Source organism: Euprymna scolopes, chromosome 39, assembly GCF_053919585.1.
Source record: "Euprymna scolopes isolate OS-2025 chromosome 39, ASM5391958v1, whole genome shotgun sequence".
In the NCBI taxonomy this organism is placed as follows: domain Eukaryota; kingdom Metazoa; phylum Mollusca; class Cephalopoda; order Sepiida; family Sepiolidae; genus Euprymna; species Euprymna scolopes.
Window position 1 is genome coordinate 45,116,609 of NC_136520.1, and position 25,966 is coordinate 45,142,574.

Here is a 25,966-nt window from a genome sequence, read left to right on the forward strand (position 1 = left end):
AATGAGCAATAATTCAATTTTCCGATGAAAAACGAAGAGTGGAAAATCCGGGTATCGATCCCGGTACTTCTCACATGCGAAGCGAGCGCTCTACTAATTTAGCTAATTCCCCATATTCTTCTGACTGATTTATTATATTCAAATTAGCAATAATTCAATTTTCCGATGAAAAACGAAGAGTGGAGAATCCGGGTATCGATCCCGGTAATTCTCACATGTGAATCGAGCGGTCTACCAATTGAGCTAATTCCCCATATTCTTCAGACTGATTTATTATATTCAAATGAGCAATAATTCAATTTTCCGATGAAAAACGAAGAGTGGAGAATCCGGGTATCGATCCCGGTACTTCTCACATGCGAAGCAAGCGCTCTACCAATTGAGCTAATTCCCCATATTCTTCAGACTGATTTATTATATTCAAATGAGCAATAATTCAATTTTCCGATGAAAAACGAAGAGTCGAGAATCCGGGTATCGATCCCGGTACTTCTCACATGCGAAGCGAGCGCTCTACCAATTGAGCTAATTCCCCATATTCTTCAGACTGATTTATTATATTGAAATGATCAATAATTCAATTTTACGATGAAAAACGAAGAGTGGAGAATCCGGGTATCGATCCCGGTACTTCTCACATGCGAAGCGAGCGCTCTACCAATTGAGCTAATTCCCCATATTCTTCAGACTGATTTATTATATTCAAATGAGCAATAATTCAATTTTCCGATGAAAAACGAAGAGTGGTGAATCCGGGTATCGATCCCGGTACTTCTCACATGCGAAACGAGCGCTCTACCAATTGAGCTAATTCCCCATATTCTTCAGACTGATTTATTATATTCAAATGAGCAATAATTCAATTTTCCGATGAAGAACGAAGAGTGGAGAATCCGGGTATCGATCCCGGTATTTCTCACATGCGAAGCGAGCGCTCTACTAATTTAGCTAATTCCCCATATTCTTCTGACTGATTTATTATATTCAAATGAGCAATAATTCAATTTTCCGATGAAAAACGAAGAGTGGAGAATCCGGGTATCGATCCCGGTACTTCTCACATGCGAAGCGAGCGCTCTACAAATTGAGCTAATTCCCCATATTCTTCAGACTGATTTATTATATTCAAATGAGCAATAGTTCAAGTTTCCGATGAAAAACGAAGAGTGGAGAATCCGGGTATCGATACCGGTACTTCTCACACGCGAAGCTAGCGCTCTACCAATTGAGCTAATTCCCCATATTCTTCAGACTGATTTATTATATTAAAATTAGAAATAATTCAATTTTCCGATGAAAAACGAAGACTGGAGAGTCCGGGTATCGATCCCGGTATTGTTCACATGCGAAGCGAGCGCTCTACCAATCGAGCTAATTCCCCATATTCTTCAGACTGATTTATTATATTCAAATGAGCAATAATTCAATTTTCCGATGAAAAACGAAGAGTGAAGAATTCGGGTATCGATACCGGTACTTCTCACATGAGAAGCGAGCGCTCTACCAATTGAGCTAATTCCCCATATTCTTCAGACTGATTTATTATATTCAAATGAGCAATAATTCAATTTTCCGATTAAAAACGAAGAGTGGAGAATCCGGGTATCGATCCCGGTACTTCTCACATGCGAAGCGAGCGCTCTACAAATTGAGCTAATTCCCCATATTCTTCAGACTGATTTATTATATTCAAATGAGCAATAATTCAATTTTCCGATGAAAAACGAAGAGTGGAGAATCCGGGTATGGATACCGGTATTCTAACATGCGAAGCTAGCGCTCTACCAATTGAGCTAATTCCCCATATTCTTCTGCCTTATTTATTATATTCAAATGAGCAATAATTCAATTTTCCGATGAAAAACGAAGAGCGGAGAATCCGGGTATCGATCCCGGTACTTCTCACATTCGAAGCGAGCGCTCTACCAATTGAGCTAATTCCCCATATTCTTCTGACTGATTTATTATATTCAAATGAGCAATAATCTTATTTTCTGATGAAAAACGAAGAGTGGAGAATCCGGGTATCGATCCCGGTACTTCTCACATGCGAAGCGCGCGCTCTACCCATTGAGCAAATTCCACACAGTCTTCAAACTGATTTATTATATTCAAATGAGCAATAATTCAATGTTCCGATGAACAACGAAAAGTGGAGGATTCGGGTATCGATCCCGGTACTTCTCACATGCGAAGCGAGCGCTCTACAAATTGAGCTAATCACCCATATTCTTCAGACTGATTTATTATATTCAAATGAGCAATAATTCAATTTTCTGATGAAAAACGAAGAGTGGAGAATCCGGGTATCGATACCGGTACCTCTCACATGCGAAGCGAGCGCTCTACCAATTGAGCTAATTCCCCATATTCTTCAAACTGATTTATTATATTCAAATGAGCAATAATTCAATTTTCCGATGAAAAACGAAAAGTGGAGAATCCGGGTATCGATCCCGGTACTTCTCACATGCGAAGCGAGCGCTCTACCAATTGAGCTAATTCCCCTATTCTTCAAACTGATTTATTATATTCAAATGAGCAATAACTCAATTTTCCGATGAAAAACGAAGAGTGGAGAATCCGGGTATCGATCTCGGTACTTCTCACATGCGAAGCGAGCGCTCTACAAATTGAGCTAATTCCCCATATTCTTCAGACTGATTTATTATATTCAAATGAGCAATAATTCAATTTTCCGATGAAAAACGAAGAGTGGAGAATCCGGGTATCGATCCCGGTACTGCTCACATGCGAAGCGAGCGCTCTACTAATTGAGCTAATTCCACATATTCTTCAAACTGATTTATTATATTCAAATGAGCAATAATTCAATTTTCCGATGAAAAACGAAAAGTGGAGAATCCGGGTATCGATCCCGGTACTTCTCACATGCGAAGCGAGCGCTCTACAAATTGAGCTAATTCCCTATATTCTTCAAACTGATTTATTATATTCAAATGAGCAATAATTCAATTTTCCGATGAAAAACGAAGACTGGAGAATCCGGGTATCGATCCCGGTACTTCTGACATGCGAATCGAGGGCTCTACCAATTGAGCTAATTCCCCATATTCTTCAGACTGATTTATTATATTCAAATTAGCAATAATTTCAATTTTCCGATGAAAAACGAAGAGTGGAGAATCCGGGTATCGATCCCGGTACTTCTCACATGCGAAGCGAGCGCTCTACTAACTTAGCTAATTCCCCATATTCTTCTGACTGATTTATTATATTCAAATGAGCAATAATTCAATTTGCCGATGAAAAACGAAGAGTGGAGAATCCGGGTATCGATCCCGGTACTGCTCACATGCGAAGCGAGCGCTCTACCAATTGAGCGTATTCCCCATATTCTTCAGACTGATTTATTATATTCAAATGAGCAATAATTCAATTTTCCGATAAAAACGAAGAGTGGAGAATCCGGGTATCGATCCCGGTACTTCTCACATGCGAAGCGAGCGCTCTACTAATTTAGCTAATTTCCCATATTCTTCTGACTGATTTATTATATTCAAATGAGCAATAATTCAATTTTCCGATGAAAAACGAAGTGTGGAGAATCCGGGTATCGATCCCGGTACTTCTCACATGCGAAGCGAGCGCTCTACCAATTGAGCTAATTCCCCATATTCTTCAGTCTGATTTATTATATTCAAATGAGCAATAATTCAATTTTCCGATGAAAAACGAAGACTGGAGAATCCGGGTATCGATCCCGGTACTTCTCACATGCGAAGCGAGCGCTCTACCAATTGAGCTAATTCCACATATTCTTCAGACTGATTTATTATATTCAAATGAGCAATAATTCAATTTTACGATGAAAAACGAAGAGTGGAGAATCCGGGTATCGATCCCGGTACTTCTCACATGCGAAGCGAGCAATCTACCAATTGAGCTAATTCCCCATATTCTTCAGGCTGATTTATTATATTCAAATGAGCAATAATTCAATTTTCCGATGAAAAACGAAGACTGGAGAATCCGGGTATCGATCCCGGTACTTCTCACATGCGAAGCGAGCGCTCTACCAATTGAGCTAATTCCCCATATTCTTCAGACTGATTTATTATATTCAAATGAGCAATAATTCAATTTTCCGATGAAAAACCAAGAGTGGAGAATCCGGGTATCGATCCCGGTACTTCTCACATGCGAAGCGAGCGCTCTACCAATTGAGCTAATTCCCCATATTCTTCAGACTGATTTATTATATTCAAATGAGCAATAATTCAATTTTCCGATGAAAAACGAAGAGTGGAGAATCCGGGTATCGATCCCAGTACTTCTCACATGCGAAGCGAGCGCTCTACCAATTGAGCTAATTCCCCATATTCTTCAGACTGATTTATTATATTCAAATGAGCAATAATTCAATTTTCCGATGAAAAACGAAGAGTGGAGAATCCGGGTATCGATCCCGGTACTTCTCACATGCGAAGCAAGCGCTCTACCAATTGAGCTAATTCCCCATATTCTTCAGACTGCTTTATTATATTCAAATGAGCAATAATTCAATTTTCCGATGAAAAACGAAGAGTGGAGAATCCGGGTATCGATCCCGGTACTTCTCACATGCGAAGCGAGCGCTCTACAAATTGAGCTAATTCCCTATATTCTTCAAACTGATTTATTATATTCAAATGAGCAATAATTCAATTTTCCGATGAAAAACGAAGAGTGGAGAATCCGGGTATCGATCCCGGTACTTCTGACATGCGAAGCGAGCGCTCTACCAATTGAGCTAATTCCCCATATTCTTCAGACTGATTTATTATATTGAAATTAGCAATAATTTCAATTTTCCGATGAAAAACAAAGAGTGGAGAATCCGGGTATCGATCCCGGTACTTCTCACATGCGAAGCGAGCGCTCTACTAACTTAGCTAATTCCCCATATTCTTCTGACTGATTTATTATATTCAAATGAGCAATAATTCAATTTGCCGATGAAAAACGAAGAGTGGAGAATCCGGGTATCGATCCCGGTACTGCTCACATGCGAAGCGAGCGCTCTACCAATTGAGCGTATTCCCCATATTCTTCAGACTGATTTATTATATTCAAATGAGCAATAATTCAATTTTCCGAGGAAAAACGAAGAGTGGAGAATCCGGGTATCGATCCCGGTACTTCTCACATGCGAAGCGAGCGCTCTACTAATTTAGCTAATTTCCCATATTCTTCTGACTGATTTATTATATTCAAATGAGCAATAATTCAATTTTCCGATGAAAAACGAAGTGTGGAGAATCCGGGTATCGATCCCGGTACTTCTCACATGCGAAGTGAGCAATCTACCAATTGAGCTAATTCCCCATATTCTTCAGGCTGATTTATTATATTCAAATGAGCAATAATTCAATTTTCCGATGAAAAACGAAGACTGGAGAATCCGGGTATCGATCCCGGTACTTCTCACATGCGAAGCGAGCGCTCTACCAATTGAGCTAATTCCCCATATTCTTCAGACTGATTTATTATATTCAAATGAGCAATAATTCAATTTTCCGATGAAAAACGAAGAGTGGAAAATCCGGGTATCGATCCCGGTACTTCTCACATGCGAAGCGAGCGCTCTACCAATTGAGCTAATTCCCCATATTCTTCAGACTGATTTATTATATTAAAATGAGCAATAATTCAATTTTCCGATGAAAAACGAAGAGTGGAGAATCCGGGTATCGATCCCAGTACTTCTCACATGCGAAGCGAGCGCTCTACCAATTGAGCTAATTCCCCATATTCTTCAGACTGATTTATTATATTCAAATGAGCAATAATTCAATTTTCCGATGAAAAACGAAGAGTGGAGAATCCGGGTATCGATCCCGGTACTTCTCACATGCGAAGCGAGCGCTCTACTAACTTAGCTAATTCCCCATATTCTTCTGACTGATTTATTATATTCAAATGAGCAATAATTCCATTTTCCGATGAAAAACGAAGAGTGGAGAATCCGGGTATCGATCCCGGTACAGCTCACATGCGAAGCGAGCGCTCTACTAATTGAGCTAATTCCACATATTCTTCAAACTGATTTATTATATTCAAATGAGCAATAATTCAATTTTCCGATGAAAAACGAAAAGTGGAGAATCCGGGTATCGATCCCGGTACTTCTCACATGCGAAGCGAGCGCTCTACAAATTGAGCTAATTCCACATATTCTTCAAACTGATTTATTATATTCAAATGAGCAATAATTCAATTTTCCGATGAAAAACGAAGAGTGGAGAATCCGGGTATCGATCCCGGTACTTCTGACATGCGAAGTGAGCGCCCTACCAATTGAGCTAATTCCCCATATTCTTCAGACTGATTTATTATATTCAAATTAGCAATAATTTCAATTTTCCGATGAAAAACGAAGAGTGGAGAATCCGGGTATCGATCCCGGTACTTCTCACATGCGAAGCGAGCGCTCTACTAACTTAGCTAATTCCCCATATTCTTCTGACTGATTTATTATATTCAAATGAGCAATAATTCAATTTGCCGATGAAAAACGAAGAGTGGAGAATCCGGGTATCGATCCCGGTACTGCTCACATGCGAAGCGAGCGCTCTACCAATTGAGCGTATTCCCCATATTCTTCAGACTGATTTATTATATTCAAATGAGCAATAATTCAATTTTCCGATAAAAAACGAAGAGTGGAGAATCCGGGTATCGATCCCGGTACTTCTCACATGCGAAGCGAGCGCTCTACTAATTTAGCTAATTTCCCATATTCTTCTGACTGATTTATTATATTCAAATGAGCAATAATTCAATTTTCCGATGAAAAACGAAGTGTGGAGAATCCGGGTATCGATCCCGGTACTTCTCACATGCGAAGCGAGCGCTCAACCAATTGAGCTAATTCCCCATATTCTTCAGGCTGATTTATTATATTCAAATGAGCAATAATTCAATTTTCCGATGAAAAACGAAGACTGGAGAATCCGGGTATCGATCCCGGTACTTCTCACATGCGAAGCGAGCGCTCTACCAATTGAGCTAATTCCCCATATTCTTCAGACTGATTTATTATATTCAAATGAGCAATAATTCAATTTTACGATGAAAAACGAAGAGTGGAGAATCCAGGTATCGATCCCGGTACTTCTCACATGCGAAGGGAGCGCTCTACCAATTGAGCTTATTCCCCATATTCTTCAGACTGATTTATTATATTCAAATGAGCAATAATTCAATTTTCCGATGAAAAACGAAGAGTGGAGAATCCGGGTATCGATCCCGGTACTTCTCACATGCGAAGCGAGCGCTCTACCAATTGAGCTAATTCCCCATATTCTTCAGACTGATTTATTATATTCAAATGAGCAATAATTCAATTTTCCGATGAAAAACGAAGATTGGAGAATCCGGGTATCGATCCCGGTACTTCTCACATGCGAAGCGAGCGCTCTACCAATTGAGCTAATTCCCCATATTCTTCTGACTGATTTATTATATTCAAATGAGCAATAATTCAATTTTCCGATGAAAAACGAAGACTGGAGAATCCGGGTATCGATCCCGGTACTTCTCACATGCGAAGCGAGCGCTCTACAAATTGATCTAATTCCCCATATTCTTCTGACTGATATATTATATTCAAATGAGCAATAATTCAATTTTACGATGAAAAACGAAGGGTGGAGAATCCGGGTATCGATCCCGGTACTTTTCACAGGCGAAGCGAGCGCTCTACCAATATAGCTAATTCCCCATATTCTTCAGACTGATTTATTATATTAAAATGAGCAATAATTCAATTTTCCGATGAAAAACGAAGAGTGGAGAATCCGGGTATCGATCCCGGTACTTCTCACATGCGAAGCGAGCGCTCTACCAATTGAGCTAATTCCCCATATTCTTCTGACTGATTTATTATATTCAAATGAGCAATAATTCAATTTTCCGATGAAAAATGAAGAGTGGAGAATCCGGGTATCGATCGCGGTACTTCTCACATGCGAAGCGATCGCTCTACCAATTGAGCTAATTCCCCATATTCTTCAGACTGATTTATTATATTCAAATGAGCAATAATTCAATTTTCCGATGAAAAACGAAGAGTGGAAAATCCGGGTATCGATCCCGGTACTTCTCACATGCGAAGCGAGCGGTCTACTAATTTAGCTAATTCCCCATATTCTTCTGACTGATTTATTATATTCAAATTAGCAATAATTCAATTTTCCGATGAAAAACGAAGAGTGGAGAATCCGGGTATCGATCCCGATAATTCTCACATGCGAATTGAGCGGTCTACCAATTGAGCTAATTCCCCATATTCTTCAGACTGATTTATTATATTCAAATGAGCAATAATTCAATTTTCCGATGAAAAACGAAGAGTGGAGAATCCGGGTATCGATCCCGGTACTTCTCACATGCGAAGCGAGCGCTCTACCAATTGAGCTAATTCCCCATATCCTTCAGACTGATTTATTATATTCAAATGAGCAATAATTCAATTTTCCGATGAAAAACGAAGAGTGGAGAATCCGGGTATCGATCCCGGTACTTCTCACATGCGAAGCGAGCGCTCTACCAATTGAGCTAATTCCCCATATTCTTCAGACTGATTTATTATATTCAAATGAGCAATAATTCAATTTTCCGATGAAAAACGAAGAGTGGTGAATCCGGGTATCGATCCCGGTACTTCTCACATGCGAAACGAGCGCTCTACCAATTGAGCTAATTCCCCATATTATTCAGACTGATTTATTATATTCAAATGAGCAATAATTCAATTTTCCGATGAAGAACGAAGAGTGGAGAATCCGGGTATCGATCACGGTACTTCTCACATGCGAAGCGAGCGCTCTACTAATTTAGCTAATTCCCCATATTCTTCTGACTGATTTATTATATTCAAATGAGCAATAATTCAATTTTCCGATGAAAAACGAAGAGTGGAGAATCCGGGTATCGATCCCGGTACTTCTCACATGCGAAGCGAGCGCTCTAATAATTGAGCTAATTCCCCATATTCTTCAGACTGATTTATTATATTCAAATGAGCAATAATTCAATTTTCCGATGAAAAACGAAGAGTGGAGAATCCGGGTATCGATCCCGGTACTTCTCACATGCGAAGCGAGCGCTCTACTAATTTAGTTATTCCCCATATTCTTCTGACTGATTTATTATATTCACATGAGCAATAATTGAATTTTCCGATGAAAAACGAAGAGTGGAGAATCCGGGTATCGATCCCGGTACTTCTCACATGCGAAGCTAGCGCTCTACCAATCGAGCTTATTCCCCATATTCTTCAGACTGATTTATTTTATTCAAATGAGCAATAATTCATTTTCCCGATGAAAAACGAAGAGTGAAGAATCCTGGTATCGATCCCGGTACTTCTCACATGCGAAGCGAGCGCTCTACAAATTGAGCTAATTCCCCATATTCTTCAGACTGATTTATTATATTCAAATGAGCAATAGTTCAAGTTTCCGATGAAAAACGAAGAGTGGAGAATCCGGGTATCGATACCGGTACTTCTCACACGCGAAGCTAGCGCTCTACCAATTGAGCTAATTCCCCATATTCTTCTGCCTTATTTATTATATTCAAATGAGCAATAATTCAATTTTCCGATGAAAAACGAAGACTGGAGAATCCGGGTATCGATCCCGGTACTTCTCACAGTCGAAGCGAGCGCTCTACCAATTGAGCTAATTCCCCATATTCTTCTGACTGATTTATTATATTCAAATGAGCAATAATTCCATTTTCCGATGAAAAACGAAGAGTGGAGAATCCGGGTATCGATCCCGGTACTTCTCACATGCGAAGCGAGCGCTCTACCAATTGAGCTAATTCCCCATATTCTTCAGACTGATTTATTATATTCAAATGAGCAATCATTCAATTTTCCGATGAAAAACGAAAAGTGGAGCATCCGGGTATCGATCCCGGTACTTCTCTCATGTTAAGCGAGCGCTCTACCAATTGAGCTAATTCCCCATATTCTTCAGACTGATTTATTATATTCAAATGAGCAATAATTCAATTTTCCGATGAAAAACGAAGATTGGAGAATCCGGGTATCGATCCCGGTACTTCTCACATGCGAAGCGAGCGCTCTACGAATTGAGCTAATTCCCTATATTCCTCAGACTGATTTATTATATTCAAATGAGCAATAATTCAATTTTCCGATGAAAAACGAAGAGTGGAGAATCCGGGTATCGATCCCGGTACTTCTCACATGCGAAGCGAGCGCTCTACCAATTGAGCTAATTCCCCATATTCTTCTGACTGATTTATTATATTCAAATGAGCAATAATTCCATTTTCCGATGAAAAACGAAGAGTGGAGAATCCGGGTATCGATCCCGGTACAGCTCACATGCGAAGCGAGCGCTCTACTAATTGAGCTAATTCCACATATTCTTCAAACTGATTTATTATATTCAAATGAGCAATAATTCAATTTTCCGATGAAAAACGAAAAGTGGAGAATCCGGGTATCGATCCCGGTACTTCTCACATGCGAAGCGAGCGCTCTACAAATTGAGCTAATTCCACATATTCTTCAAACTGATTTATTATATTCAAATGAGCAATAATTCAATTTTCCGATGAAAAACGAAGATTGGAGAATCCGGGTATCGATCCCGGTACTTCTCACATGCGAAGCGAGCGCTCTACCAATTGAGCTAATTCCCCATATTCTTCTGACTGATTTATTATATTCAAATGAGCAATAATTCAATTTTCCGATGAAAAACGAAGACTGGAGAATCCGGGTATCGATCCCGGTACTTCTCACATGCGAAGCGAGCGCTCTACAAATTGATCTAATTCCCCATATTCTTCTGACTGATATATTATATTCAAATGAGCAATAATTCAATTTTACGATGAAAAACGAAGAGTGGAGAATCCGGGTATCGATCCCGGTACTTTTCACAGGCGAAGCGAGCGCTCTACCAATATAGCTAATTCCCCATATTCTTCAGACTGATTTATTATATTAAAATGAGCAATAATTCAATTTTCCGATGAAAAACGAAGAGTGGAGAATCCGGGTATCGATCCCGGTACTTCTCACATGCGAAGCGAGCGCTCTACCAATTGAGCTAATTCCCCATATTCTTCTGACTGATTTATTATATTCAAATGAGCAATAATTCAATTTTCCGATGAAAAATGAAGAGTGGAGAATCCGGGTATCGATCGCGGTACTTCTCACATGCGAAGCGATCGCTCTACCAATTGAGCTAATTCCCCATATTCTTCAGACTGATTTATTATATTCAAATGAGCAATAATTCAATTTTCCGATGAAAAACGAAGAGTGGAAAATCCGGGTATCGATCCCGGTACTTCTCACATGCGAAGCGAGCGGTCTACTAATTTAGCTAATTCCCCATATTCTTCTGACTGATTTATTATATTCAAATTAGCAATAATTCAATTTTCCGATGAAAAACGAAGAGTGGAGAATCCGGGTATCGATCCCGATAATTCTCACATGCGAATTGAGCGGTCTACCAATTGAGCTAATTCCCCATATTCTTCAGACTGATTTATTATATTCAAATGAGCAATAATTCAATTTTCCGATGAAAAACGAAGAGTGGAGAATCCGGGTATCGATCCCGGTACTTCTCACATGCGAAGCGAGCGCTCTACCAATTGAGCTAATTCCCCATATCCTTCAGACTGATTTATTATATTCAAATGAGCAATAATTCAATTTTCCGATGAAAAACGAAGAGTGGAGAATCCGGGTATCGATCCCGGTACTTCTCACATGCGAAGCGAGCGCTCTACCAATTGAGCTAATTCCCCATATTCTTCAGACTGATTTATTATATTCAAATGAGCAATAATTCAATTTTCCGATGAAAAACGAAGAGTGGTGAATCCGGGTATCGATCCCGGTACTTCTCACATGCGAAACGAGCGCTCTACCAATTGAGCTAATTCCCCATATTATTCAGACTGATTTATTATATTCAAATGAGCAATAATTCAATTTTCCGATGAAGAACGAAGAGTGGAGAATCCGGGTATCGATCACGGTACTTCTCACATGCGAAGCGAGCGCTCTACTAATTTAGCTAATTCCCCATATTCTTCTGACTGATTTATTATATTCAAATGAGCAATAATTCAATTTTCCGATGAAAAACGAAGAGTGGAGAATCCGGGTATCGATCCCGGTACTTCTCACATGCGAAGCGAGCGCTCTAATAATTGAGCTAATTCCCCATATTCTTCAGACTGATTTATTATATTCAAATGAGCAATAATTCAATTTTCCGATGAAAAACGAAGAGTGGAGAATCCGGGTATCGATCCCGGTACTTCTCACATGCGAAGCGAGCGCTCTACTAATTTAGTTATTCCCCATATTCTTCTGACTGATTTATTATATTCACATGAGCAATAATTGAATTTTCCGATGAAAAACGAAGAGTGGAGAATCCGGGTATCGATCCCGGTACTTCTCACATGCGAAGCTAGCGCTCTACCAATCGAGCTTATTCCCCATATTCTTCAGACTGATTTATTTTATTCAAATGAGCAATAATTCATTTTCCCGATGAAAAACGAAGAGTGAAGAATCCTGGTATCGATCCCGGTACTTCTCACATGCGAAGCGAGCGCTCTACAAATTGAGCTAATTCCCCATATTCTTCAGACTGATTTATTATATTCAAATGAGCAATAGTTCAAGTTTCCGATGAAAAACGAAGAGTGGAGAATCCGGGTATCGATACCGGTACTTCTCACACGCGAAGCTAGCGCTCTACCAATTGAGCTAATTCCCCATATTCTTCTGCCTTATTTATTATATTCAAATGAGCAATAATTCAATTTTCCGATGAAAAACGAAGACTGGAGAATCCGGGTATCGATCCCGGTACTTCTCACAGTCGAAGCGAGCGCTCTACCAATTGAGCTAATTCCCCATATTCTTCTGACTGATTTATTATATTCAAATGAGCAATAATTCCATTTTCCGATGAAAAACGAAGAGTGGAGAATCCGGGTATCGATCCCGGTACTTCTCACATGCGAAGCGAGCGCTCTACCAATTGAGCTAATTCCCCATATTCTTCAGACTGATTTATTATATTCAAATGAGCAATCATTCAATTTTCCGATGAAAAACGAAAAGTGGAGCATCCGGGTATCGATCCCGGTACTTCTCTCATGTTAAGCGAGCGCTCTACCAATTGAGCTAATTCCCCATATTCTTCAGACTGATTTATTATATTCAAATGAGCAATAATTCAATTTTCCGATGAAAAACGAAGATTGGAGAATCCGGGTATCGATCCCGGTACTTCTCACATGCGAAGCGAGCGCTCTACGAATTGAGCTAATTCCCTATATTCCTCAGACTGATTTATTATATTCAAATGAGCAATAATTCAATTTTCCGATGAAAAACGAAGAGTGGAGAATCCGGGTATCGATCCCGGTACTTCTCACATGCGAAGCGAGCGCTCTACCAATTGAGCTAATTCCCCATATTCTTCTGACTGATTTATTATATTCAAATGAGCAATAATTCCATTTTCCGATGAAAAACGAAGAGTGGAGAATCCGGGTATCGATCCCGGTACAGCTCACATGCGAAGCGAGCGCTCTACTAATTGAGCTAATTCCACATATTCTTCAAACTGATTTATTATATTCAAATGAGCAATAATTCAATTTTCCGATGAAAAACGAAAAGTGGAGAATCCGGGTATCGATCCCGGTACTTCTCACATGCGAAGCGAGCGCTCTACAAATTGAGCTAATTCCACATATTCTTCAAACTGATTTATTATATTCAAATGAGCAATAATTCAATTTTCCGATGAAAAACGAAGAGTGGAGAATCCGGGTATCGATCCCGGTACTTCTGACATGCGAAGTGAGCGCCCTACCAATTGAGCTAATTCCCCATATTCTTCAGACTGATTTATTATATTCAAATTAGCAATAATTTCAATTTTCCGATGAAAAACGAAGAGTGGAGAATCCGGGTATCGATCCCGGTACTTCTCACATGCGAAGCGAGCGCTCTACTAACTTAGCTAATTCCCCATATTCTTCTGACTGATTTATTATATTCAAATGAGCAATAATTCAATTTGCCGATGAAAAACGAAAAGTGGAGAATCCGGGTATCGATCCCGGTACTGCTCACATGCGAAGCGAGCGCTCTACCAATTGAGCGTATTCCCCATATTCTTCAGACTGATTTATTATATTCAAATGAGCAATAATTCAATTTTCCGATAAAAAACGAAGAGTGGAGAATCCGGGTATCGATCCCGGTACTTCTCACATGCGAAGCGAGCGCTCTACTAATTTAGCTAATTTCCCATATTCTTCTGACTGATTTATTATATTCAAATGAGCAATAATTCAATTTTCCGATGAAAAACGAAGTGTGGAGAATCCGGGTATCGATCCCGGTACTTCTCACATGCGAAGCGAGCGCTCAACCAATTGAGCTAATTCCCCATATTCTTCAGGCTGATTTATTATATTCAAATGAGCAATAATTCAATTTTCCGATGAAAAACGAAGACTGGAGAATCCGGGTATCGATCCCGGTACTTCTCACATGCGAAGCGAGCGCTCTACCAATTGAGCTAATTCCCCATATTCTTCAGACTGATTTATTATATTCAAATGAGCAATAATTCCATTTTCCGATGAAAAACGAAGAGTGGAGAATCCGGGTATCGATCCCGGTACTTATCACATGCGAAGCGAGCGCTCTACCAATTGAGCTAATTCCCCATATTCTTCAGACTGATTTATTATATTCAAATGAGCAATAATTCAATTTTCGATGAAAAACGAAGAGTGGAGTGTCAGGGTATCGATCCCGGTACTTCTCACATGCGAAGCGAGCGCTCTACCAATTGCGCAAATTCCCCATATTCTTCAGACTGATTTATTATATTCAAATGAGCAATAATTCAATTTTCCGATGAAAAACGAAGAGTGGAGAATCCGGGTATCGATACCGGTACTTCTCACATGCGAAGCGAGCGCTCTACCAATTGAGCTAATTCCCTATATTCTTCTGCCCGATTTATTATATTCAAATGAGCAATAATTCAATTTTCCGATGAAAAACGAAGACTGGAGAATCCGGGTATCGATCCCGGTACTTCTCACATGCGAAGCGAGCGCTCTACAAATTGATCTAATTCCCCATATTCTTCTGACTGATATATTATATTCAAATGAGCAATAATTCAATTTTACGATGAAAAACGAAGAGTGGAGAATCCGGGTATCGATCCCGGTACTTCTCACAGGCGAAGCGAGCGCTCTACCAATATAGCTAATTCCCCATATTCTTCAGACTGATTTATTATATTAAAATGAGCAATAATTCAATTTTCCGATGAAAAACGAAGAGTGGAGAATCCGGGTATCGATCCCGGTACTTCTCACATGCGAAGCGAGCGCTCTACCAATTGAGCTAATTCCCCATATTCTTCTGACTGATTTATTATATTCAAATGAGCAATAATTCAATTTTCCGATGAAAAATGAAGAGTGGAGAATCCGGGTATCGATCGCGGTACTTCTCACATGCGAAGCGATCGCTCTACCAATTGAGCTAATTCCCCATATTCTTCAGACTGATTTATTATATTCAAATGAGCAATAATTCAATTTTCCGATGAAAAACGAAGAGTGGAAAATCCGGGTATCGATCCCGGTACTTCTCACATGCGAAGCGAGCGCTCTACTAATTTAGCTAATTCCCCATATTCTTCTGACTGATTTATTATATTCAAATTAGCAATAATTCAATTTTCCGATGAAAAACGAAGAGTGGAGAATCCGGGTATCGATCCCGATAATTCTCACATGCGAATTGAGCGGTCTACCAATTGAGCTAATTCCCCATATTCTTCAGACTGATTTATTATATTCAAATGAGCAATAATTCAATTTTCCGATGAAAAACGAAGAGTGGAGAATCCGGGTATCGATCCCGGTACTTCTCACATGCGAAGCGAGCGCTCTACCAATTGAGCTAATTCCCCATATTCTTCAGACTGATTTATTATATTCAAATGAGCAATAATTCAATTTTCCGATGAAAAACGAAGAGTGGAGAATCCGGGTATCGATCCCGGTACTTCTCACATGCGAAGCGAGCGCTCTACCAATTGAGCTAATTCCCCATATTCTTCAGACTGATTTATTATATTGAAATGATCAATAATTCAATTTTACGATGAAAAACGAAGAGTGGAAAATCCGGGTATCGATCCCGGTACTTCTCACATGCGAAGCGAGCGCTCTACCAATTGAGCTAATTCCCCATATTCTTCAGACTGATTTATTATATTCAAATGAGCAATAATTCAATTTTCCGATGAAAAACGAAGAGTGGTGAATCCGGGTATCGATCCGGGTACTTCTCACATGCGAAACGAGCGCTCTACCAATTGAGCTAATTCCCCATATTCTTCAGACTGATTTATTATATTCAAATGAGCAATAATTCAATTTTCCGATGAAAAACGAAGAGTGGAGAATCCGGGTATCGATCCCGGTACTTCTCACATGCGAAGCGAGCGCTCTACTAATTTAGCTAATTCCCCATATTCTTCTGACTGATTTATTATATTCAAATGAGCAATAATTCAATTTTCCGATGAAAAACGAAGAGTGGAGAATCCGGGTATCGATCCCGGTACTTCTCACATGCGAAGCAAGCGCTCTAATAATTGAGCTAATTCCCCATATTCTTCAGACTGATTTATTATATTCAAATGAGCAATAATTCAATTTTCCGATGAAAAACGAAGAGTGGAGAATCCGGGTATCGATCCCGGTACTTCTCACATGCGAAGCGAGCGCTCTACTAATTTAGTTATTCCCCATATTCTTCTGACTGATTTATTATATTCACATGAGCAATAATTGAATTTTCCGATGAAAAACGAAGAGTGGAGAATCCGGGTATCGATCCCGGTACTTCTCACATGACAAGCTAGCGCTCTACCAATCGAGCTTATTCCCCATATTCTTCAGACTGATTTATTATATTCAAATGAGCAATAATTCATTTTCCCGATGAAAAACGAAGAGTGAAGAATCCTGGTATCGATCCCGGTACTTCTCACATGCGAAGCGAGCGCTCTACAAATTGAGCTAATTCCCCATATTCTTCAGACTGATTTATTATATTCAAATGAGCAATAGTTCAAGTTTCCGATGAAAAACGGAGAGTGGAGAATCCGGGTATCGATACCGGTACTTCTCACACGCGAAGCTAGCGCTCTACCAATTGAGCTAATTCCCCATATTCTTCTGCCTTATTTATTATATTCAAATGAGCAATAATTCAATTTTCCGATGAAAAACGAAGACTGGAGAATCCGGGTATCGATCCCGGTACTTCTCACAGTCGAAGCGAGCGCTCTACCAATTGAGCTAATTCCCCATATTCTTCTGACTGATTTATTATATTCAAATGAGCAATAATTCCATTTTCCGATGAAAAACGAAGAGTGGAGAATCCGGGTATCGATCCCGGTACTTCTCACATGCGAAGCGAGCGCTCTACCAATTGAGCTAATTCCCCATATTCTTCAGACTGATTTATTATATTCAAATGAGCAATCATACAATTTTCCGATGAAAAACGAAAAGTGGAGCATCCGGGTATCGATCCCGGTACTTCTCTCATGTTAAGCGAGCGCTCTACCAATTGAGCTAATTCCCCATATTCTTCAGACTGATTTATTATATTCAAATGAGCAATAATTCAATTTTCCGATGAAAAACGAAGATTAGAGAATCCGGGTATCGATCCTGGTACTTCTCACATGCGAAGCGAGCGCTCTACGAATTGAGCTTATTCCCTATATTCCTCAGACTGATTTATTATATTCAAATGAGCAATAATTCAATTTTCCGATGAAAAACGAAGAGTGGAGAATCCGGGTATCGATCCCGGTACTTCTCACATGCGAAGCGAGCGCTCTACCAATTGAGCTAATTCCCCATATTCTTCAGACTGATTTATTATATTCAAATGAGCAATAATTCAATTTTCCGATGAAAAACGAAGAGTGGAGAATCCGGGTATCGATACCGGTACTTCACACATGCGAAGCGAGCGCTCTACCAATTGAGCTAATTCCCCATATTCCTCAGACTTTTTTATTATATTCAAATGAGCAATAATTCCATTTTCCGATGAAAAACGAAGAGTGGAGAATCCGGGTATCGATCCCGGTACTTCTCACATGCGAAGCGAGCGCTCTACCAATTGAGCTAATTCCCCATATCCTTCTGACTGATTTATTATATTCAAATGAGCAATAATTCAATTTTCCGATGAAAAACGAAGAGTGGAGAATCCGGGTATCGATCCCGGTACTTCTCACATGCGAAGCGAGCGCTCTAATAATTGAGCTAATTCCCCATATTCTTCAGACTGATTTATTATATTCAAATGAGCAATAATTCCATTTTCCGATGAAAAACGAAGAGTGGAGAATCCGGGTATCGATCCCGGTACTTCTCACATGCGAAGCGAGCGCTCTATTAATCGAGCTAATTCCCCATATTCTTCTGACTGATTTATTATATTCAAATTAGCAATAATTCAATTTTCCGATGAAGAACGAAGAGTGGAGAATCCGGGTATCGATCCCGGTAATTCTCACATGCGAAGCGAGCGCTCTACCAATTGAGCTAATTCCCCATATTCTTCAGACTGCTTTATTATATTCAAATGAGCAATAATTCAATTTTCCGATGAAAAACGAAGAGTGGAGAATCCGGGTATCGATCCCGGTACTTCTCACATGCGAAGCGAGCGCTCTACTAATTTAGCTAATTCCCCATATTCTTCTGACTGATTTATTATATTCAAATGATCAATAATTAAATTTTCCGATGAAAAACGAAGAGTGGAGAATCCGGGTATCGAGCCCGGTACTTCTCACATGCGAAGCGAGCGCTCTACCAATTGAGCAAATTCCCCATATTCTTCAGACTGATTTATTATATTAAAATGAGCAATAATTCAATTTTCCGATGAAAAACGAGGAGTGGAGAATCCGGGTATCGATCCCGGTACTTCTCACATGCGAAGCGAGCGCTCTACCAATTGAGCTAATTTCCCATATTCTTCTGCCCGATTTATTATATTCAAATGAGCAATAATTCAATTTTCCGATGAAAAATGAAGAGTGGAGAATCCGGGTATCGATCCCGGTACTTCTCACATGCGAAGCGAGCGCTCTACCAATTGAGCTAATTCCCCATATTCTTCACACTGATTTATTATATTCAAATGAGCAATAATTCAATTTTCCGATGAAAAACGAAGTGTGGAGAATCCGGGTATCGATCCCGGTACTTCTCACATGCGAAGCGAGCAATCTACCAATTGAGCTAATTCCCCATATTCTTCAGGCTGATTTATTATATTCAAATGAGCAATAATTCAATTTTCCGATGAAAAACGAAGAGTGGAGAATCCGGGTATCGATCCCGGTACTTCTCACATGCGAAGCGAGCGCTCTACCAATTGAGCTAATTCCCCATATTCTTCAGACTGATTTATTATATTCAAATGAGCAATAATTCAATTTTCCGATGAAAAACGAAGATTGGAGAATCCGGGTATCGATCCCGGTACTTCTCACATGCGAAGCGAGCGCTCTACCAATTGAGCTAATTCCCCATATTCTTCAGACTGATTTATTATATTGAAATGATCAATAATTCAATTTTACGATGAAAAACGAAGAGTGGAGAATCCGGGTATCGATCCCGGTATTTCTCACATGCGAAGCGAGCGCTCTACCAATTGAGCTAATTCCCCATATTCTTCAGACTGATTTATTATATTCAAATGAGCAATAATTCAATTTGCCGATGAAAAACGAAGAGTGGTGAATCCGGGTATCGATCCCGGTACTTCTCACATGCGAAGCGAGCGCTCTACCAATTGAGCTAATTCCCCATATTCTTCAGACTGATTTATTATATTCAAATGAGCAATAATTCAATTTTCCGATGAAAAACGAAGAGTGGAGAATCCGGGTATCGATCCCGGTACTTCTCACATGCGAAGCGAGCGCTCTACCAATTGAGCTAATTCCCCATATTCTTCTGACTGATTTATTATATTCAAATGAGCAATAATTCAATTTTCCGATGAAAAACGAAGAGTGGAGAATCCGGGTATCGATCCCGGTACTTCTCACATGCGAAGCGAGCGCTCTACCAATTGAGCTAATTCCCCATATTCTTCAGTCTGATTTATTATATTCAAATGAGCAATAATTCAATTTTCCGATGAAAAACGAAGAGTGGAGTATCCGGGTATCGATCCCGGTACTTCTCACATGCGAAGCGAGCGCTCTACTAATTTAGTTATTCCCCATATTCTTTTGACTGATTTATTATATTCAAATGAGCAATAATTCAATTTTCCGATGAAAAACGAAGAGTGGAGAATCCGGGTATCGATCCCGGTACTTCTCACATGCGAAGCTAGCGCTCTACCAATCGAGCTTATTCCCCATATTCTTCAGACTAATTTATTATATTCAAATGAGCAATAATTCAATTTTCCGATGAAAAACGAAGAGTGAAGAATTCGGTTATCGATACAAGTACTTCTCACATGCGAATCGAGCGCTCTACCAATTGAGCTAATTCCCCATATTCTTCAGACTGATTTATTATATTCAAATGAGCAATAATTCAATTTCCCGATGAAAAACGAAGAGTGAAGAATCCGGGTATCGATACAAGTACTTCTCACATGCGAATCGAGCGCTCTACCAATTGAGCTAATTCCCCATATTCTTCAGACTGATTTATTATATTCAAATAGGCAATAATTCAATTTCCCGATGAAAAACGAAGAGTGAAGAATTCGGTTATCGATACAAGTACTTCTCACATGCGAATCGAGCGCTCTACCAATTGAGCTAATTCCCCATATTCTTCAGACTGATTTATTATATTCAAATGAGCAATAATTAAATTTCCCGATGAAAAACGAAGAGTGAAGAATTCGGTTATCGATACAAGTACTTCTCACATGCGAATCGAGCGCTCTACCAATTGAGCTAATTCCCCATATTCTTCAGACTGATTTATTATATTCAAATGAGCAATAATTAAATTTCCCGATGAAATACGAAGAGTGGAGAATCCGGGTATCGATCCCGGTACTTCTCACATGCGAAGCTAGCGCTCTACCAATTGAGCTTATTCCCCATATTCTTCAGACTGATTTATTATATTCAAATGAGCAATAATTCAATTTCCCGATGAAAAATGAATAGTGAAGTATTCGGTTATCGATACAAGTACTTCTCACATGCGAAGCGAGCGCTCTACCAATTGAGCTAATTCTCCATATTCTTCAGACTGATTTATTATATTCAAATGAGCAATAATTCAATTTTCCGATGAAAAACGAATAGTGGAGAATCAGGGTATACATACCGGTACTTCTCACATGCGAAGCGAGCGCTCTACCAATTGAGCTAATTCCCCATATTCTTCAGACTGATTTATTATATTCAAATGAGCAATAATTCAATTTTCCGATGAAAAACGAAGAGTGAAGAATTCGGGTATCGATACCGGTACTTCTCACATGCGAAGCGAGCGCTCTACAAATTGAGCTAATTCCCCATATTATTCAGACTGAATTATTATATTCAAATGAGCAATAATTCAATTTTCCGATGAAAAACGAAGAGTGGAGCATCCGGGTATCGATCCCGGTACTTCTCACATGCGAAGCGAGCGCTCTACCGATTGAGCTAATTCCCCATATTCTTCAGACTGATTTATTATATTCAAATCAGCAATAATTCAATTTTCCGATGAAAAACGAAGACTGGAGAATCCGGGTATCGATCCCGGTACTTCTCACTTTCGAAGCGAGCGCTCTACCACTTGAGCTAATTCCACATATTCTTCAAGCTGATTTATTATATACAAATGAGCAATAATTCAATTTTCCGATGAAAAACGAAGAGTGGAGAATCCGGGTATCGATCCCGGTACTTCTCACATGCGAAGCGAGCGCTCTACAAATTGAGCTAATTCCCCATATTCTTCAGACTGATTTATTATATTCAAATGAGCAATCATTCAATTATCCGATGAAAAACGAAGAGTGGAGTATCCGGGTATCGATACCGGTACCTCTCACATGCGAAGTGAGCTCTCTACCAATTGAGCTAATTCCCCATATTCTTCAAACTGAAATATTATATTCAAATGAGCAATAATTCAATTTTCCGATGAAAAACGAAAAGTGGAGAATCCGGGTATCGATTCCGGTACTTCTCACATGCGAAGCGAGCGCTCTACCAATTGAGCTAATTCCCCATATTCTTCTGCCTGATTTATTATATTCAAATGAGCAATAATTCAATTTTACGATGAAAAACAAAGAGTGGAGAATCAAGGTATCGATACCGGTACCTCTCACATGCGAAGCGAGCGCTCTACCAATTGAGCTAATTCCCCATATTCTTCAGACTGATTTATTATATTCAAATGAGCAATAATTCAATTTTCCGATGAAAAACGAAGAGTGGAGAATCCGGGTATCGATCCCGGTACTTCTCACATGCGAAGCGAGCGCTCTACCAATTGAGCTAATTCCCCATATTCTTCTGACTGATTTATTATATTCAAATGAGCAATAATTTAATTTTCCGATGAAAAACGAAGAGTGGAGGATCCGGGTATCGATCCCGGTACTTCTCACATGCGAAGCTAGCAGTCTACCAATCGAGCTTATTCCCCATATTCTTCAGACTGATTTATTATATTCAAATGAGCAATAATTCAATTTTCCGATGAAAAACGAAGAGTGAAGAATTCGGTTATCGATACAAGTACTTCTCACATGCGAATCGAGCGCTCTACCAATTGAGCTAATTCCCCATATTCTTCAGACTGATTTATTATATTCAAATGAGCAATAATTCAATTTCCCGATGAAAAACGAAGAGTGAAGAATCCGGGTATCGATACAAGTACTTCTCACATGCGAATCGAGCGCTCTACCAATTGAGCTAATTCCCCATATTCTTCAGACTGATTTATTATATTCAAATGAGCAATAATTCAATTTCCCGATGAAAAACGAAGAGTGAAGAATTCGGTTATCGATACAAGTACTTCTCACATGCGAATCGAGCGCTCTACCAATTGAGCTAATTCCCCATATTCTTCAGACTGATTTATTATATTCAAATGAGCAATAATTCAATTTCCCGATGAAAAACGAAGAGTGAAGAATTCGGTTATCGATACAAGTACTTCTCACATGCGAATCGAGCGCTCTACCAATTGAGCTAATTCCCCATATTCTTCAGACTGATTTATTATATTCAAATGAGCAATAATTCAATTTTCCGATTAAAAACGAAGAGTGGAGAATCCGGGTATCGATCCCGGTACTTCTCACATGCGAAGCTAGCGCTCTACCAATTGAGCTTATTCCCCATATTCTTCAGACTGATTTATTATATTCAAATGAGCAATAATTCAATTTCCCGATGAAAAACGAAGAGTGAAGTATTCGGTTATCGATACAAGTACTTCTCACATGCGAAGCGAGCGCTCTACCAATTGAGCTAATTCTCCATATTCTTCAGACTGATTTATTATATTCAAATGAGCAATAATTCAATTTTCCGATGAAAAACGAAGAGTGGAGAATCAGGGTATACATACCGGTACTTCTCACATGCGAAGCGAGCGCTCTACCAATTGAGCTAATTACCCATATTCTTCAGACTGATTTATTATATTCAAATGAGCAATAATTCAATTTTCCGATGAAAAACGAAGAGTGAAGAATTCGGGTATCGATACCGGTACTTCTCACATGCGAAGCGAGCGCTCTACAAATTGAGCTAATTCCCCATATTATTCAGACTGAATTATTATATTCAAATGAGCAATAATTCAATTTTCCGATGAAAAACGAAGAGTGGAGCATCCGGGTATCGATCCCGGTACTTCTCACATGCGAAGCGAGCGCTCTACCAATTGAGCTAATTCCCCATATTCTTCAGACTGATTTATTATATTCAAATGAGCAATAATTCAATTTTCCGATGAAAAACGAAGACTGGAGAATCCGGGTATCGATCCCGGTACTTCTCACTTTCGAAGCGAGCGCTCTACCACTTGAGCTAATTCCACATATTCTTCAAGCTGATTTATTATATACAAATGAGCAATAATTCAATTTTCCGATGAAAAACGAAGAGTGGAGAATCCGGGTATCGATCCCGGTACTTCTCACATGCGAAGCGAGCGCTCTACAAATTGAGCTAATTCCCCATATTCTTCAGACTGATTTATTATATTCAAATGAGCAATCATTCAATTTTCCGATGAAAAACGAAGAGTGGAGTATCCGGGTATCGATACCGGTACCTCTCACATGCGAAGTGAGCTCTCTACCAATTGAGCTAATTCCCCATATTCTTCAAACTGAAATATTATATTCAAATGAGCAATAATTCAATTTTCCGATGAAAAACGAAAAGTGGAGAATCCGGGTATCGAATCCGGTACTTCTCACATGCGAAGCGAGCGCTCTACCAATTGAGCTAATTCCCCATATTCTTCTGCCTGATTTATTATATTCAAATGAGCAATAATTCAATTTTCCGATGAAAAACAAAGAGTGGAGAATAAAGGTATCGATACCGGTACCTCTCACATGCGAAGCGAGCGCTCTACCAATTGAGCTAATTCCCCATATTCTTCAGACTGATTTATTATATTCAAATGAGCAATAATTCAATTTTCCGATGAAAAACGAAGAGTGGAGAATCCGGGTATCGATCCCGGTACTTCTCACATGCGAAGCGAGCGCTCTACCAATTGAGCTAATTCCCCATATTCTTCTGACTGATTTATTATATTCAAATGAGCAATAATTCAATTTTCCGATGAAAAACGAAGAGTGGAGGATCCGGGTATCGATCCCGGTACTTCTCACATGCGAAGCGAGCGCTCTACCAATTGAGCTAATTCCCCATATTCTTCAGACTGGTTTATTATATTCAAATGAGCAATAATTCAATTTTCCGATGAAAAACGAAGAGTGGAGAATCCGGGTATCGATCCCGTACTTCTCACATGCGAAGCTAGCGCTCTACCAATCGAGCTACGTCCCCATATTCTTCTGACTGATTTATTATGTTCAAATGAGCAATAATTCAATTTTCCGAGGAAAAACGAAGAGTGGAGAATCCGAGTATCGATCCGGGTACTTCTCACATGCAAAGCGAGCGCTCTACTAATTTAGCTAATTCCCCATATTCTTCTGACTGATTTATTATATTCAAATGATCAATAATTCAATTTTCCGATGAAAAACGAAGAGTGGAGAATCCGGGTATCGTTCCCGGTACTTCTCACATGCGAAGCGAGCGCTCTACCAATTGAGCTAATTCTCCATATTCTTCAGACTGATTTATTATATTCAAATGAGCAATAATTCAATTTGCCGATGAAAAACGAAGAGTGGAGAATCCGGGTATCGATCCCGGTACTTCTCACATGCGAAGCGAGCGCTCTACCAATTGAGCTAATTCCCCATATTCTTCAGACTGATTTATTATATTCAAATGAGCAATAATTCAATTTTCCGATGAAAAACGAAGAGTGGAGAAACCGGGTATCGATCCCGGTACTTCTCACATGCGAAGCGAGCGCTCTACCAATTGAGCTAATTCCCCATATTCTTCAGACTGATTTATTATATTCAAATGAGCAATAATTAAATTTCCCGATGAAAAACGAAAAGTGGAGAATCCGGGTATCGACCCGGTACTTCTCACATGCGAAGCGAGCTTTCTACCAATTGAGCTAATTCCCCATATTCTTCAGACTGATTTATTATATTCAAATGAGCAATAATTCAATTTTCCGATGA

The 25,966-nt window shown here is 39.4% G+C and overlaps 36 non-coding genes across 36 annotated transcripts; all 36 read right to left on the reverse strand.

The window, feature by feature from the left end:
* Positions 1–603: 603 nt before the first annotated feature.
* On the reverse strand, positions 604–676 carry Trnaa-cgc (transfer RNA alanine (anticodon CGC)). The gene has a single exon. It is a non-coding gene; the product is annotated as a tRNA-Ala (tRNA).
* Positions 677–1,871: 1,195 nt separating this feature from the next.
* Positions 1,872–1,944, reverse strand: Trnas-cga (transfer RNA serine (anticodon CGA)). The gene has a single exon. It is a non-coding gene; the product is annotated as a tRNA-Ser (tRNA).
* Positions 1,945–2,435: 491 nt separating this feature from the next.
* Positions 2,436–2,508, reverse strand: Trnaa-cgc (transfer RNA alanine (anticodon CGC)). Its single transcript has one exon. It is a non-coding gene; the product is annotated as a tRNA-Ala (tRNA).
* A 1,054-nt stretch (positions 2,509–3,562) lies between these two features.
* Positions 3,563–3,635, reverse strand: Trnaa-cgc (transfer RNA alanine (anticodon CGC)). The gene has a single exon. It is a non-coding gene; the product is annotated as a tRNA-Ala (tRNA).
* Positions 3,636–3,985: 350 nt separating this feature from the next.
* On the reverse strand, positions 3,986–4,058 carry Trnaa-cgc (transfer RNA alanine (anticodon CGC)). Its single transcript has one exon. It is a non-coding gene; the product is annotated as a tRNA-Ala (tRNA).
* Positions 4,059–4,126: 68 nt separating this feature from the next.
* Positions 4,127–4,199, reverse strand: Trnaa-cgc (transfer RNA alanine (anticodon CGC)). Its single transcript has one exon. It is a non-coding gene; the product is annotated as a tRNA-Ala (tRNA).
* Positions 4,200–5,396: 1,197 nt separating this feature from the next.
* On the reverse strand, positions 5,397–5,469 carry Trnaa-cgc (transfer RNA alanine (anticodon CGC)). The gene has a single exon. It is a non-coding gene; the product is annotated as a tRNA-Ala (tRNA).
* A 1,479-nt stretch (positions 5,470–6,948) lies between these two features.
* On the reverse strand, positions 6,949–7,021 carry Trnaa-cgc (transfer RNA alanine (anticodon CGC)). Its single transcript has one exon. It is a non-coding gene; the product is annotated as a tRNA-Ala (tRNA).
* A 209-nt stretch (positions 7,022–7,230) lies between these two features.
* Positions 7,231–7,303, reverse strand: Trnaa-cgc (transfer RNA alanine (anticodon CGC)). Its single transcript has one exon. It is a non-coding gene; the product is annotated as a tRNA-Ala (tRNA).
* Positions 7,304–7,371: 68 nt separating this feature from the next.
* Trnaa-cgc (transfer RNA alanine (anticodon CGC)) lies at positions 7,372–7,444 on the reverse strand. The gene has a single exon. It is a non-coding gene; the product is annotated as a tRNA-Ala (tRNA).
* Positions 7,445–7,794: 350 nt separating this feature from the next.
* Positions 7,795–7,867, reverse strand: Trnaa-cgc (transfer RNA alanine (anticodon CGC)). Its single transcript has one exon. It is a non-coding gene; the product is annotated as a tRNA-Ala (tRNA).
* A 491-nt stretch (positions 7,868–8,358) lies between these two features.
* Positions 8,359–8,431, reverse strand: Trnaa-cgc (transfer RNA alanine (anticodon CGC)). Its single transcript has one exon. It is a non-coding gene; the product is annotated as a tRNA-Ala (tRNA).
* A 68-nt stretch (positions 8,432–8,499) lies between these two features.
* On the reverse strand, positions 8,500–8,572 carry Trnaa-cgc (transfer RNA alanine (anticodon CGC)). Its single transcript has one exon. It is a non-coding gene; the product is annotated as a tRNA-Ala (tRNA).
* A 1,195-nt stretch (positions 8,573–9,767) lies between these two features.
* On the reverse strand, positions 9,768–9,840 carry Trnaa-cgc (transfer RNA alanine (anticodon CGC)). The gene has a single exon. It is a non-coding gene; the product is annotated as a tRNA-Ala (tRNA).
* A 350-nt stretch (positions 9,841–10,190) lies between these two features.
* Trnaa-cgc (transfer RNA alanine (anticodon CGC)) lies at positions 10,191–10,263 on the reverse strand. Its single transcript has one exon. It is a non-coding gene; the product is annotated as a tRNA-Ala (tRNA).
* A 350-nt stretch (positions 10,264–10,613) lies between these two features.
* Trnaa-cgc (transfer RNA alanine (anticodon CGC)) lies at positions 10,614–10,686 on the reverse strand. Its single transcript has one exon. It is a non-coding gene; the product is annotated as a tRNA-Ala (tRNA).
* Positions 10,687–11,036: 350 nt separating this feature from the next.
* Positions 11,037–11,109, reverse strand: Trnaa-cgc (transfer RNA alanine (anticodon CGC)). The gene has a single exon. It is a non-coding gene; the product is annotated as a tRNA-Ala (tRNA).
* A 491-nt stretch (positions 11,110–11,600) lies between these two features.
* On the reverse strand, positions 11,601–11,673 carry Trnaa-cgc (transfer RNA alanine (anticodon CGC)). The gene has a single exon. It is a non-coding gene; the product is annotated as a tRNA-Ala (tRNA).
* A 68-nt stretch (positions 11,674–11,741) lies between these two features.
* Trnaa-cgc (transfer RNA alanine (anticodon CGC)) lies at positions 11,742–11,814 on the reverse strand. The gene has a single exon. It is a non-coding gene; the product is annotated as a tRNA-Ala (tRNA).
* Positions 11,815–13,009: 1,195 nt separating this feature from the next.
* Positions 13,010–13,082, reverse strand: Trnaa-cgc (transfer RNA alanine (anticodon CGC)). Its single transcript has one exon. It is a non-coding gene; the product is annotated as a tRNA-Ala (tRNA).
* A 350-nt stretch (positions 13,083–13,432) lies between these two features.
* On the reverse strand, positions 13,433–13,505 carry Trnaa-cgc (transfer RNA alanine (anticodon CGC)). Its single transcript has one exon. It is a non-coding gene; the product is annotated as a tRNA-Ala (tRNA).
* A 1,056-nt stretch (positions 13,506–14,561) lies between these two features.
* Trnaa-cgc (transfer RNA alanine (anticodon CGC)) lies at positions 14,562–14,634 on the reverse strand. Its single transcript has one exon. It is a non-coding gene; the product is annotated as a tRNA-Ala (tRNA).
* A 772-nt stretch (positions 14,635–15,406) lies between these two features.
* On the reverse strand, positions 15,407–15,479 carry Trnaa-cgc (transfer RNA alanine (anticodon CGC)). Its single transcript has one exon. It is a non-coding gene; the product is annotated as a tRNA-Ala (tRNA).
* Positions 15,480–15,970: 491 nt separating this feature from the next.
* On the reverse strand, positions 15,971–16,043 carry Trnaa-cgc (transfer RNA alanine (anticodon CGC)). Its single transcript has one exon. It is a non-coding gene; the product is annotated as a tRNA-Ala (tRNA).
* A 68-nt stretch (positions 16,044–16,111) lies between these two features.
* On the reverse strand, positions 16,112–16,184 carry Trnaa-cgc (transfer RNA alanine (anticodon CGC)). Its single transcript has one exon. It is a non-coding gene; the product is annotated as a tRNA-Ala (tRNA).
* Positions 16,185–17,520: 1,336 nt separating this feature from the next.
* On the reverse strand, positions 17,521–17,593 carry Trnaa-cgc (transfer RNA alanine (anticodon CGC)). Its single transcript has one exon. It is a non-coding gene; the product is annotated as a tRNA-Ala (tRNA).
* A 350-nt stretch (positions 17,594–17,943) lies between these two features.
* Trnaa-cgc (transfer RNA alanine (anticodon CGC)) lies at positions 17,944–18,016 on the reverse strand. Its single transcript has one exon. It is a non-coding gene; the product is annotated as a tRNA-Ala (tRNA).
* Positions 18,017–18,225: 209 nt separating this feature from the next.
* Trnaa-cgc (transfer RNA alanine (anticodon CGC)) lies at positions 18,226–18,298 on the reverse strand. Its single transcript has one exon. It is a non-coding gene; the product is annotated as a tRNA-Ala (tRNA).
* Positions 18,299–19,212: 914 nt separating this feature from the next.
* Positions 19,213–19,285, reverse strand: Trnaa-cgc (transfer RNA alanine (anticodon CGC)). The gene has a single exon. It is a non-coding gene; the product is annotated as a tRNA-Ala (tRNA).
* Positions 19,286–19,494: 209 nt separating this feature from the next.
* Trnaa-cgc (transfer RNA alanine (anticodon CGC)) lies at positions 19,495–19,567 on the reverse strand. Its single transcript has one exon. It is a non-coding gene; the product is annotated as a tRNA-Ala (tRNA).
* A 68-nt stretch (positions 19,568–19,635) lies between these two features.
* Trnaa-cgc (transfer RNA alanine (anticodon CGC)) lies at positions 19,636–19,708 on the reverse strand. Its single transcript has one exon. It is a non-coding gene; the product is annotated as a tRNA-Ala (tRNA).
* Positions 19,709–20,058: 350 nt separating this feature from the next.
* On the reverse strand, positions 20,059–20,131 carry Trnaa-cgc (transfer RNA alanine (anticodon CGC)). The gene has a single exon. It is a non-coding gene; the product is annotated as a tRNA-Ala (tRNA).
* A 68-nt stretch (positions 20,132–20,199) lies between these two features.
* Trnaa-cgc (transfer RNA alanine (anticodon CGC)) lies at positions 20,200–20,272 on the reverse strand. Its single transcript has one exon. It is a non-coding gene; the product is annotated as a tRNA-Ala (tRNA).
* Positions 20,273–22,595: 2,323 nt separating this feature from the next.
* Positions 22,596–22,668, reverse strand: Trnaa-cgc (transfer RNA alanine (anticodon CGC)). Its single transcript has one exon. It is a non-coding gene; the product is annotated as a tRNA-Ala (tRNA).
* A 2,183-nt stretch (positions 22,669–24,851) lies between these two features.
* Positions 24,852–24,924, reverse strand: Trnaa-cgc (transfer RNA alanine (anticodon CGC)). The gene has a single exon. It is a non-coding gene; the product is annotated as a tRNA-Ala (tRNA).
* A 631-nt stretch (positions 24,925–25,555) lies between these two features.
* Positions 25,556–25,628, reverse strand: Trnaa-cgc (transfer RNA alanine (anticodon CGC)). The gene has a single exon. It is a non-coding gene; the product is annotated as a tRNA-Ala (tRNA).
* Positions 25,629–25,966: the final 338 nt, after the last annotated feature.